General features: G+C 51.2%; 1 pseudogene; it reads left to right on the forward strand.

The window, feature by feature from the left end:
- Window positions 1–649: 649 nt before the first annotated feature.
- LOC120713622 lies at window positions 650–9,336 on the forward strand (annotated as a pseudogene).
- Window positions 9,337–13,350: the final 4,014 nt, after the last annotated feature.

Genomic DNA, 13,350 nt, shown 5'->3' on the forward strand with positions numbered 1-13,350 from the left:
GAGGTGGACGGGTCGATTCGTGGAGTGAGGTTTTTAGGCGTTGGATGTGATCTGATGGTGAGGGACTCGTGACCTGGGGTTGGGGAGGATCGTTGACGTGGCACTTTTGTTTTGTGGGATTGCTTGCTAGTGGTCCACCAAACCCCCCCCCCCCCCCCCCCCCCCCCCCCCCCCGAAATCCGCGGGTGGGTGTGAGTCCGCGGGCTTCGTTGGAAACTTGGAAATTGGAATGTTGGATATTGTGTGTGATGACAACATTTATCAGGCTTAGATGTTATCATCGTCAAACTAATTTTAGCTCCCATAAGAAAAACTAATCAATCGTCAAACTGAAAAATATTATCAGGCTTAGATGGCCAACAACTAATTTTATCGTACGGGAACCTGTTACATTTTTTTAAAAAAAAACTCCTGTTACAAAATTTGAGTGCAGGGTTAAGAACTTAAGAACCAGTTGAAAGATTGGTCGGATTGGACCAGAACTCTCGCTCGCCGCCGTCCTCGGCTCGTCGCTGCCAAAAACCTCATCGCGCTCCTTGGAGCCAACCAGATCACCGCGTTCGCCTGCCACGCGCGGCGCCGCGAAAACACAATAACGCGAGCCCAACCCTCCGAACCGTGCGGCGTGCCCGGCGCCCGTGCTCCGCCGCGCGATATCGATCGCATGGCCTAAGCCGGCGCCGCGCGGAAGGTCTCGGCGGTGCTCTACCACTACCCGTGCCCGGACGGCGCGTTCGCCGCGCTCGCCGCCCACCTCTACTTCTCCGCCGCCGCCCGCCCCGTCCGCTTCTTCCCCAACACTGTCTACGACCCCATCCGGTAGCTCCGCCGAACTGTTCCCCTCCTCTTCCGCTCCGGAGCAACCCCAATGCACACGTCAGGATCTGCTGGGAAGTACCCCAGTTTCAGGGGTTCACTCCTGCAGCGCTGTAGATTCGGACAAGGCTTTACCCTATTGCAAGTGTCTGACTATAACTGCGGACCTTCGATTCGTTGGTTCCGATCTCCAAATGTGTGGTAATCTGATTGTGAACGGTGCTAGATAGAATGTTGAACACGTGCACATAACACAGTGATCGTCTGATGCGAGTTTGATTTGCAACTGAGTTTAGGCATTTTAAAGCTCTGCTTCAGACTATTGGACTTGTGTTGTTAGGGGGTGTCAAGGGCGTCGGGACCTAGGGTAGCTGGTCCTTGGCTACGGAGTTCGTAACCACGGTCCATCGTTGCCGGCGAGGTTTTGCCCCTCTGACGTCGGCTTGTTGGGAGAGAGAGACGGGAGGATTGGGATAATAATCTTCCTTGATCTTCTCAATGTGCGGTTACAGGAATATATGGTCCAGAATCCTAACCAACCACTCCTAAACTTAAGGGCTGAAAATAGAATCCAATCTCTCTTTCCGAACTTAGCCACTCGCGGTGGCCTCCTCCTGCGTGTGCGCAGCGCGTTCTATGGCGCGGCGGTGCCTGTATGTACACCCCCACATGACATCTCTCCCCCTTCGAGATCCAGCTCGTCCTCGAGCTGAAAGTCGGGGTACTTGTCGCGGAACTCTTCGAGGTCCTCCCAAGAAGCTGACTCCGCCGGCTCGCCGCGCTAGTGGACGAGCACCTGACGAACCCCGGGTGCCAAGCGAGCTTGCTCAACACACAACGGCTCTGGAACCACCGCCCCGTTGTGGATGGCCGGCAGGGCTGGCGGCGAGGCTGGACGTGCGCCGACGAACTTCTTGAGCACGCCAACAGGGAACACATCATGAAGTCGGGCACCCGGGGTAATTCCAGGCGAACAACGACGTCGTTGATGAGCTCGATGATGCGGTATGGACCCACGTAGCGAGGCTTCAGCTTCCCAGTAGTCGTCCTGGGCAGTGAGGACGCAACGCGTTGACGGAGGCGAAGAAGTGCCCAATCGCCCACTTGATAGGAGACGTGACGATGCTGCCGGTCATAGTGGAGCTTCTGGGACGCTTGAGCTTGGCGGTAATGCACGTCCTCCAGGAAGGCCTCGCGAGCCTCCATGTCTTGAGCAACTGCTGCCACCCGCGTCTCCCCTGGCTCATAAGAGCAGATGGACGGAGGATCCCATCCATACACCACGCGGAACGGCGTGTCACGGAGTGAAGTTTGGTACGCAGTGTTGTAGGTATACTCGGCCCATGGCAACCAACGCGGCCACTGGTGGGGACGATCGCCGGTGAAGCAGTGCCGACTGCCTGGCGGTTAGCGGCCTCCGTCTGACCGTCCGACTGTGGATGAAACGCCGAAGACATATGCAGCTTGGTGCCCATAAGCCGCATGTGTTCGCGCCAGAACGTCGAGGTGAACACCGGGTCACGGTTGGAGACGATGGACTGCGGAACGCCATGGAGGCGAACAATGTCGGCGAAGAAGGCTCGCGCCACAGATTCCGCCGTGTACGGATGCGTGAGGGGGATGAAGTGGCAGTACTTGCTGAAACGGTCGACGACGGAGAGGATGACCGTCTTCCCGTTCACACGCGGCAGCGCCTCCACAAAGTCGAGACCGATATCGGCCCAGACCGCCGATGGAACGGGCAGCGGCATAAGCAGTCCCGCTGGATGTAGATGCTCCGACTTGTAACGTTGGCACGTAGGACACGCCCGCACAAAATCCTGCACCAAACGACGCATGTTGGGAAAATGAAAGTCGCGGTGGAGGCTGTGAAGCGTGCGGTGGACGCCCTCGTGCCCATCCTCATGGATGGCCGCCATGATCTCCTGCAGGATCTCCTGCAGCAATGGCGAGGTGGACGGTATGTAGAGTTGCCCCTCGTAGGCGACCATGTCGTCAACGACCGTCTAGGGCGCGGCGCGTGTGCCCGCGCGGACATTGTCGTGGATGGCCACCAGCGTCGGATTCGTGGCCTGAACATGACGGAGGCGGCCGATGAAGTCGAAACGAGGCGCCGAAATAGCCAGCACGGCACCTGCTTCAGTGTCACGGCGGGAGAGGGCGTCAGCCACTGTGGTTGTGGACCCAGACTTGTATTCGACGGTGAAATCGAAGCCCAACAGCTTGCTGACCCAATGGTGTTGCGGGATCGTAGCAAGGCGCTGGTCGAGCAGGTACTTGAGGCTGTAGTGGTCCGTCTTGACGGTGAACGCCGCCCCCATAGATACGGCCGCAAATGCCGTACAGCCTGGACAAGGCCAATGAGCTCCCGCTCATATGCGGCGAGCGAGCGATGGCGCGGCGCCACCGGTCTGCTGAAGAATGCGATGGGGTGGCCGTCTTGGACCAGCACTGCGTCGAAGCCATAAGTCGACGCGTCGCACTCGACAACGAACGGCTTGGTGAAGTCCGGCAGTGCCAGCACTGGTGCCGACGTCACCGCCCCTTCGAGGGCACTGAAAGCAGCTGCTGCGTCGTCGTCGTTCCACATGAACCCCTCCTTCTTCAGGAGAGCCGTGATGGTGCCGTAGTTGTGGACGAACTTCCGGTAGTACCCCGCCAGGTCGAGGAAGCCGCGCACCGCCCGCGCCGATCGCGGTTGCGGCCAGTCGTGGATGGCCTGTACCTTGGCCGGATCCATGGCCACTCCCGCCGCGGATATGGTGTGCCCCAGGTAGGCGACGGCGTCCACGCCGAAGGAGCACTTGACGAAGAGGCGATGCTGACGGAGCACCGCGAGGACGACGCGGAGGTGGCGCAGGTGGTCCGCCCAGGATGAGCTATAGATCAAAATGTCGTCAAAGAAGACAAGCACGAACCGACGGAGGTAAGCGCGCAGCACGTCGTTCATGAGAGCTTGGAACGTGGCCGGGGCGTTGCAGAGCCCGAACGGCATGACCAAGAACTCGAAGAAGGTGTCGTGTGTCCAGAACGCGGTCTTGTCGATGTCCTCCGGCTTCATACGGACATGGTGGTAGCCGGATCGGAGGTCGAGTTTGGTGAAGAAGAAGCGGGCGCCGTGTAGTTCATCCAGGAGCTCGTCGACGACCGGAATGGGAAAAGCGCCCTTGAGGTGATGGCGTTCAGCGTGGTAGTCGATGCAGAACCGCCAAGAGCTGTCCGCCTTCTTGACGAGAAGGACCGGGGACGAGAACGCTGAGCTGCTGCGCCGAATCAGCCCCTAGTCCAGCATGGCCGCACACTGACGCTCCAGTTCGTCCTTGTGCAAGGCGGGGTAGCGGTACGGTCTGACGGCCACAGACAGCGCCCCTGGCACCAAGGTGATGCAGTGGCCACGGCTGCGCGGTGGCGGCAGGCCGTGCGGCTCGTTGAAGACATCGTCGAAGTCCACCAAGAGCTCCTCGAGGAGTGAGCTGCTGGCCGTGGTCGTGCTCACGGCCGGTATACGAGGGCCCGCCAGCCCTTGCCAGCAGAAGGCGCGGCCCTGATGCGTGAAGGAGACCGCGCGGGTGCTGAAATTCCACACGATCGGGCCCAGCGCGGCGAGCCACCGGGTGCCGAGGACGACGTGTACCCCGCCAGAGGCATGAAATAGAGATCAGCGGGGAACGAGGCACCGTGGATGGTTAGCGGAGCGCCGCGGAGGACGCCGACGCACGCGACGCGTTCGCCGTTGGCGACCATGGTCGTGAGACGGGGGCGGTGTTGTAGAGGCAGTCCAGTCCGAAGGGCCGCGGCCTCCGAGATGAAGTTGTGGGTGCTGCCGGAATCCAGCAGGGCGACGAGGGACGCGGAGCCGAGCTGGACCTCCAGTTGCACCGTGTCGGAGAAGGCGACACCGGCTAGGGCCTGGAGTGAGAACATGGGCGCATCCTCAGTCCCCACGTCCTCGGCGGCCTCTGTGGTCGCCCCTTCGTCCTCCTCCTCAGCCCCATCGAGGAGGAACAATCGCTTGCAAACGCGGTTGTGGCCTCTGGTGAATTTTTCGTCGCAATTGTAACAGAGCCCGAGGCGGCGGCGTTCCTGTTGTTTCGCCTGGGTGAGGCGCTTGATCGGCCAGCCCTCGACGGTGACTGTCGCGGGGGCGGCCGCTTTGGCAACTGGCGGCGCGGGCAGAGCCAGGCGGGGGCCCGCGGCCGGCAACAGAGGTCGGGACGGAGCTCTGGTGGTCGTGGCGGTGTACTGCTCCCGCGCTTCGAACTGGCGGGCTAAACTCATGGCGGCGGCCAGGGTCTGGGGGGTTTGGATGCGGATGTCGAGGCTGAGCGGCGGTTGGAGACCATCGGTGAACAATTGTACCCGCTGCGACTCGTCGAGCGGACCAGCAAGAGGAAGGAGCTCTTGGAACCGATCTTGATACTCGACGACCGTGCTCGTACGCCGGCATTCGGCCAATTCGGCCAGTGGGGCAGAGCGCAGCGGTGAGCCATAGCGTAGGTTCAGCATCTCCTTGAATCGATGCCATGACGGGGTACTCTCGTCCTGCTGGACTTGGATGTACCACATATGCGCACCCTCCTCCAAGTTGTAGGAGGCCATCCAGACCTTCTCCTCCTCCATGATCCGTTGCTGATGGAAATATGACTCGCATCATTGACGAAGATCAGCGGATCGGTTTTCTCGTCGTACTGGGGAAAATCCATCTTCTAGAACCGTGGGGGTCGATCATGGTGGTGGTGCCCATCAGGGTACCCGGCGGCGCCCGATGACGAGGAGGACTTGTCCTTCTGGAGCTCGACTACGGACGCCTGCAGGGACGTCACGGTCGTGGTCAAGTTCTCGATCAGCTTGGCAAGATCGGCGATGGTCGGTTCAGCCATGGCCGAAGTGATCGAGGCAGCAGCCGATGGTGGCGAACGGGGTGGGCTGGGTGGTGGCGCAGAGGTGGAGGGCTGTTGCGGCGGCGGGGCAGAGGAAGACGAGGAACGCCTAGAACCTGATACCAGGTTGTCAAGGGCGTCGGGACTCGGGGCCTAGGGTTGCTGGCCCTTGGCTACGGAGTTCGTAACCACGGTCCATCGTCGCCGGCGAGGTTTTGCCCCTCTGCCGTCGGCTTGTTGGGAGAGAGAGAGACGGGAGGATTGGGATAATAATCTTGCTTGATCTTCTCAATGTGCGGTTACAGGAATATATGGTCCAGAATCCTAACCAACCACTCCTAAACTTAAGGACTGAAAATAGAAACTAATCTCTCTTTCCGAACTTAGCCACTCGCGGTGGCCTCCTCCTGCGTGTGCGCAGCGCGTTCTGTGGCGCGGCGTATGTCACGGCGGCGCCTGTACGTACGCCCCCACATGACAGGGGGAGGGTTCAATCTGGAGTTCTGGGCTAAGTATATCATAATCAGAGCTAGATGGAGCTACCTCTGTTGGACTTCGTTAAATCATGAAATTCACAGTACCTCTTCTGGTACTTCTGTGGGATGTTTATCTTAGTGAAACAATCTCTTATGCTGATGCTTTTGTTCTAGTGTCCTGCTATGACACCATTTTTTTACTATCTGCTTTCCAGGAGCGATTCACTTCCATTGGATGAAATAGAAGATGTTTACCTTCTTGATTTTGTGGGACCTCCTGGTTTTGTCGAAGATATAGCCCCTAAGGTTGAAAGGTATGTAATCATTTGCAGTCAGTTTTCATATCTGAAATTCTTTGTTTTTTTAGGTAGTCCTGTGGTTTTTGTGGATTTTGTTAGTTGGAATCTGGTGCAAAGTTATGTAAGCGATTATAATAAACTCATGTTCTCAGTTCTTATTTTGTTAAGGGAGGTAATGTCATAATCTTGATAAAATCACACAACTAAACTCGGTTCGGGTAAAAATGTTCAAAGCTACTGTAGGTCAATTGTAGATACAGTTTTCTGGTCACTGCACTGTGGTTTCAAATCCTTATTCTTCTTGAAAAACAATGCACATCTCCTCGCTGTTCTCATTTTCTTTAATGCATATGAAGGTTCGCCCAATGTCATGTCTACGGCATGTAACCCAACCATGGTTACCTTATGCCATATTCTGTTCCATGAAATTCATCACTCAAAAACTTAAAGGTTTCTATCTAGTTCATTGTATACACATTGCAGTCATTTGAAGCTGTTGAACTTATGTATTCAGTCATTTTTGTACTTACTATTCTTGCAACCCCTGTTTGTTTGAATATTGTTGACCCTTAAATGCTTATCCTATTCAGAGTAACAATTCTAGACCATCATAAGACTGCTTTTGAGAGTTTGTGTGGGAATTCCACACTGGGGCAAAATGTGACCAAGGTGATAGATATGCAGCGTAGTGGAGCAACAATTGCATTTGACTTCTTTAGAAACAAGCTCTTGACAGAAGCTAGCATTTTATGGGGTAGTGAAAGTGATAAAGATGTAGCTGAGATCAAATACGTACCGGACAACAAGGTTGAAACAGTGCACAAGCTTTTCAAGTTTATTGAAGATGGGGATTTGTGGAGATGGAAAATTCCAAACTGCAAGGCCTTCAGCAGTGGACTAAAAGATCTGGATATTGAATTCAACGTCAATGCAAACAGTAAATTGTTTGATCAGGTAATGACCTGCCTTATGTTAGTCCTTTGCTGCTACAGTGATTCCTGCATCACCAAAAAGAAGTTGCTCCTTACATCACATGATGCTGTTTCACACCTGAATTATTGATTTGTTGAAGTTGGCATGATTATCATCTCAGAGTCAAAGCTGCATCTAAATGAAACAGTTGCTTAACTAATCACTATAATCATTTTCCACTGCATTCATCAAAAATATTGATTTCACAGTTATTGGTATTAGTTGAACAATATTCATCTGGTCATCTCAAATCTTCTCTAATCAATGGAAAATTTGTTTAAATTATCAATTGCACCACAATGTGATAAAGAAATTCAGAAAAATATTTCCAATACAGTGTAGCTCTGTGCTATTTTCTGGTGCCACTACCATGATAACGGTAGATCTGTCATTTGGCCATCAGACGCATGGTCATCTTCTGCTTCTAAATTTACTTCACAATACCCTGCTTGTGACAGTTGTTGGAGTTGGATCCTGAGCATGTCATTTCCCGCGGACAAGTGACATTGTTAGAGAAACAAAGATTAATAGACGATTGCCTAGGGAAGTCGTATGAAATTTCACTGGGATGTGGCCAGTTTGGGAATTGTCTGGTAATTCTGCTGTCCTTACACTGATTGCTTTTCATACTCTGTTTGTTCACATAGTTCAGCTTTTAGTGACCTTTTGTTTTATTCATGCTCTTTCTAATTCCATGCTAGAGGTCTAACATAAAAACGTTTATTGTATTTCTTTTTCTACCGTTGTATTCACAGGTATACTTGTTTACTAATATAGTTTTGCCTTGTATGGTTCATTAGGCTGTTGATGCCGATTCTATTTCAAATTTGAGAAGCGAGCTTGGACATCAACTGGCTAGCAAAAGCCGTAATTTGAATCTGAGGCAAGATTTTTTTTTGTTTCCTTCTGTCAATATGTATCCAGAGACACTTGAAATGTGCATTTGCACTTAACCACACCATTGTCATTATGTGAGCTGTGCCCTTTTTTGCAGAGGTATTGGGGCTGTTGTATACAAAGTCCCTGAGTTGAATAATGACCAGATGCTGAAAATAAGTCTAAGAAGTTTAGAACAAGAAGACACCACTTCAATCTCTCAGGTACATCGGTTCCCTTATGAGGTTTCTAGGACCTCACTTAGCTCGTGAAAGAAGACTCAAAATTGATTCTATCATACAGAGGTTTGATGTTTGATCCTGCTTGCTTGTAGGAATATGGTGGAGGGGGACATCGGAATGCAAGCTCGTTTATGTTGAGCATTACCGAGTTTGACCAGTGGAAGGTTGGAGCTGAACCTTCTCAAACAAAAGGTGCTTAACCATCTTGCTTTGTTCATTGTTCTTTTAAGTGAGGTTGTTATGCAGCTTTCATAGGGAAGGACACACTACGCAAAAAACGTATGCAGCTTGTTATGAGGTCGTAGCGTGGGCACTTGATTATACAAAGTTTGGAACCATCAGCGCAGGGCTCTCTTTACTTAGACACCAACTTAGACTCTGAATAGGGCTATAGGAGGGCTACCATGTACCTCTTTTAAGTTATTGAATACTCCCTCCATTCCAAAATGTAGGTCGTTTTGGCAAATCTAGATACATAGCTTTTGCTATACACCTACATATACGAGATGTCTAGATACATAGCAAAATCTATGAATCTAAATTTACCAAAACGACCTATAATTTGGAACGAAGAGAGTACATTGCATCGTAGCGATTGGCAACTATATGCTTGTTACATGATAGCATCATATAAGAACATATTTCTGCTGTGCCATTAGACTGCCATCTACCTATGTGCTAGCCCATTTGCTGAAACTGGAGTCAATGATGAAGATGACATTATTTTTTTAAAAAGACTGATGAAGATGACATTTCCTCTGTGAATTCGAGTTCATCGGCTTTCCTCCCTGGTCTTACTTGACTTGCCCTCAAGTTCATCGGCTTTCCTCCATGGTCCTACTTGAGTTGCCCTGGCTGGTCACAACGCCTGCTGTACGCATAAGTTTGCCAGCCTGTGCGCTGCCATGGTGGAGTATTGGATTTAGACGCATAAGTGTTGGCAATGCGTAACTGGATGAAGTTTTATCAGCATGTAAAATTTCAGACTGTACTTAAATTGTGTTGAATGGCTGTAAAATGAAGGATGTGAATTGGTGACTTGAAATTCAGGCGGGACTTGAGCTGGCTTCTACCGCGTGGGCAGGCCTAGGCCGCCATACGGTACCAGATGGGCCTCCAGCTGAGCTCGTTGGTTGTGGTTCCTCTTGGAACGCGGGGGTGTGTGTGTGTGGACAATACCTCTTTCAGAAATGAGAGATCCTTTTGTTCTCTGCATCAAAAAAATTGACCAGGACCTGAATACCTGAGTAGGATTCAAAAAAGGGCTCTTTACGAGATGCCACAAATTAATAAACATTGCCAATAGCAGACTGCAGCATCACGTGGCGCGAACAACGGGATGCCGACGAAAACACAGTTGCGCGTTTGAATGCTCCCATGTTGAGGCCATGAGAGAGAGGCGAGGCCCGCCGCTGGCAGGCTGCTGCGCTGCCGGGTCCCGGCCACAAAGGAAGTCGTCCTGCTTGAGGCTGCACGGTGGCCATGCAAAGCTTCGCACTATCTAGGCATAGTTCCAGCGCAAAATATTTTTGCGTTGGAATCTTACTAATTTGAAGTATTAAATGAAGTCTATTTATAAAACTTTTTGCACAGATGAGTTGTAAATCGCGAGACGAATCTAATGATGCTAATTAATTCATGATTAATTAATAATTAGCGAATGATTACTGTAGCATTGCTGTTGCAAATCATAGATTAAGTAGTCTCATTAGATTCGTCTCGCGATTTACAACCATCTATACAAAAAATTTTATAAATAGACTTCATTTAGTATTCCATATATGTATCGAAATATTCGATGTGACGATTTTTTTGCGTTTACGAGCTTTAAACAGGCCTATTTGGGTCCCGACCCGGGCCAGACGCCTAGGCCATGGCTGCTCGCCTGTTCCTTGTACCCGGCACGCGACCACCCGCAATCATCCATGTCCCTCCGGTCTCCCTCTTCACCCACCTTAGCTTTTCACCGCGTGTCTCCCCAGTGCCCCCTACAGTGCTTGGCAGATTCGGTTCTCCCTTTGCCGGACCCCACCGCTAGACCTGGGCATGGGCTGCCCGACCCGACGGACCCGACCCAACCCGCCCGAAAATAGCCCGACCCGACCCGACCCGAAGAGTTTGATGGGCGGGCTCGGGTCAAATTTTTTGACCCGGTATGACTGACGGGCCGGGCACGGGCTAAAATTTTTGACCCGAAACCCGAAAAACCCGAAGGAACCCGACATTTTACATAGGCCCGGCCCGACCCGACCCGAACCCGACCCGACCCGACTGGCTGTCGGGTCGGGTGCGGGCTCAATTTTACGGCCCGGCCACCGGGTCGGGTCGGGCACGGGCCGCTAGAAAAAACACCGGGCTTTTTTTGGCCCGACCCGAACCCGACCCGGCCCGAAGGATGCCCAGGTCTACCCACCGCACGCGCCGGCGAGGGGGCATGCCCAGGGGGAGGGGGGACGCTCTCGCTCCCGCCCTGGCACGCTGCTAGCTCGTCGCTGCGCCTGTGCGCAAACAAAGCGTCCCTACAGTTCCTCGGATCGATCGATCGCTCGTATGGTTCGTGTGCTCTTCTTTTGATCGCACGGCCGGGGAGGGGAGGAAGGACGCGTGAGCTGGAAGGGGTGTCCTACGAATCAATGCGAACGAACCTAAGATGGGTAGGGCATGGCCGAAAAGGACCACCACGCAGGCAATTAGTAGGAGCAGGAATGATCTGTTTTTTCAAGGAATTCAGCCATCAATGAGTCAATGTCGAAATTCTTTCAGAAAAGAACTGACTTTGCTTTTGCATCGAGCCAGCACCAAGCACAAACTTTTTTTTGGAAGAATGGATAAGCTTGAGTCTTGGCCAGCACTGAATGGGAGGAGAAATTCCCTTTAACCACTCTGTCCTCTCTCACCAGAATAGGGTCTGATCATACATCTCTGCTGTTAGATACAGGTGACCTGAAAAAACAGCAAGCGAGACAATTTTTCTTTAAAAGACAGTGGTGCTCTGAAGCTAATTTCTCACAGGAGATTGAAGATAGATGGGCTGATTGCAAAAGAAAGTGGCCTGAACATGCATACTCTATGGATAAGTGGCATGGAGGTATAAGCAATCTCAGAAGTTTTTTGAGAGGTTGGGGGAATAATCTCAGGGGAGAATACAGAAGGAAGAAGAATAACCTTATTTCCATCATACAGAACATAGACAATAGAGAAGATGATATGGGCTTATACAGGGATGCAATCAAAGATAGATTGGTAGCTGAGAAAGAACTGGAACAACTGATGGAGGCTGAAGAAATCTATTGGCAGCAAAGAGGGGGGGGGGGAATGGTGATGGAAGGTGACTCTAACACCTCCTTTTTTCACCTGCTGGCCAATGGGAGGAGGAGGAAAAAACAGGTCCTTTCCTTGGAACATGAGGGCACTAATGTGACAGACCCAGCCAAGATTCGGGACATGATATACTCTTACTACAATAACCTGTTTGGAAAAAGCCAACAGAGAAAAGTGAGATTGAGTACTGAGGCTTAGCCTACTGAAAGGAAGCTAAGTACAGCAGACAATGAAGAAATGACTAAGCCTTTCACTGAAGAAGAAGTCAGGAAATCTGTTTTTGATATGAAAGAAAATACAGCACCAGGTCCTGATGGTTTTGGGGTGTCATTCTACAAACACTGCTGGAATGTGATTAAGGGGGAGCTTATGGGGATGATCAACGATTTCTACCTAGGCAACTTGGACCTGGCCAGGCTTAACTATGGGGTGATCACTCTGATTCCCAAGGTGATGCAAACAATGTAAAGCAGTTCAGACCCATATGTCTTTTGAATGTGAGTTTTAAGATCTTCACTAAATTAATCATGGACAGGCTGGCTAAAATCGCTGGGAGAATTATTTCACCAAGTCAAACAACTTTCATAAAGGGCAGATATATACTAGATGGAGCAATTATGTTGCATGAAATAGTGCATGAGCTCCAAACTAAAAAAAATGGAGGGGTGATACTCAAAATCGACTTTGAGAAAGCATATGACAGCATCTCCTGGGATTTTGTAGAGGAAATGATGACCAGCAAAGGCTTCTGCCAGAAACTGAGAGATTGGATCATGAGCTCTGTCAGAGGGGGGCGGGTCTGCATCAACATCAATGGACATAATGGTCCCTACTTTAAGACACACAGAGGGCTGAGACAAGGGGACCCATTGTCCCCTCTACTCTTTAACCTAGTAGTTGATGCTTTAGACCACATCCTAGAAAAGGCAAAAAAACTCCGGCTTGATCAAAGGATTGGTGCCACATTTGGTCCCGGGGGCATTACTCACCTGCAATACGCGGATGACACAATTATTTTGGTTAATAATGACCGAGAATCGATCAAAAATCTGAAATTCCTCTTGTATTGCTTTGAATAGATGTCTGGATTAAAGATAAACTATCACAAGAGTGAGATGATTGCATTTGTGGGATGTCGGAGGAGAGGACACAAGACATTGCTAATGCGTTAAACTGCAAGATTGGTCAGATGCCGCTGAAATGTCTTGGCTTCCCAATCAGTGCAAAAAATTTGGGGGTGTCAGCTTTCAAACCTATGGTGGACAAGATGAGGAAAAAACTTCAACCCTGGAAAGGCAAGCATCTGTCTTCTGGGGGGGCGCCTTATACTCACTAACTCCTCTCTGAGCAATATTCCTACATACCTGATGGGTATCTACCTGCTACATGAGGGGACTCACAAAGCAATGGACACAATTAGGAGCTCTTTCTTTTGGAGGGGGGGGGGGACAGTGATAGAGCCAAATAT

This window comes from Panicum virgatum, chromosome 1K (genome assembly GCF_016808335.1).
Source record: "Panicum virgatum strain AP13 chromosome 1K, P.virgatum_v5, whole genome shotgun sequence".
In the NCBI taxonomy this organism is placed as follows: Eukaryota; Viridiplantae; Streptophyta; class Magnoliopsida; order Poales; family Poaceae; genus Panicum; species Panicum virgatum.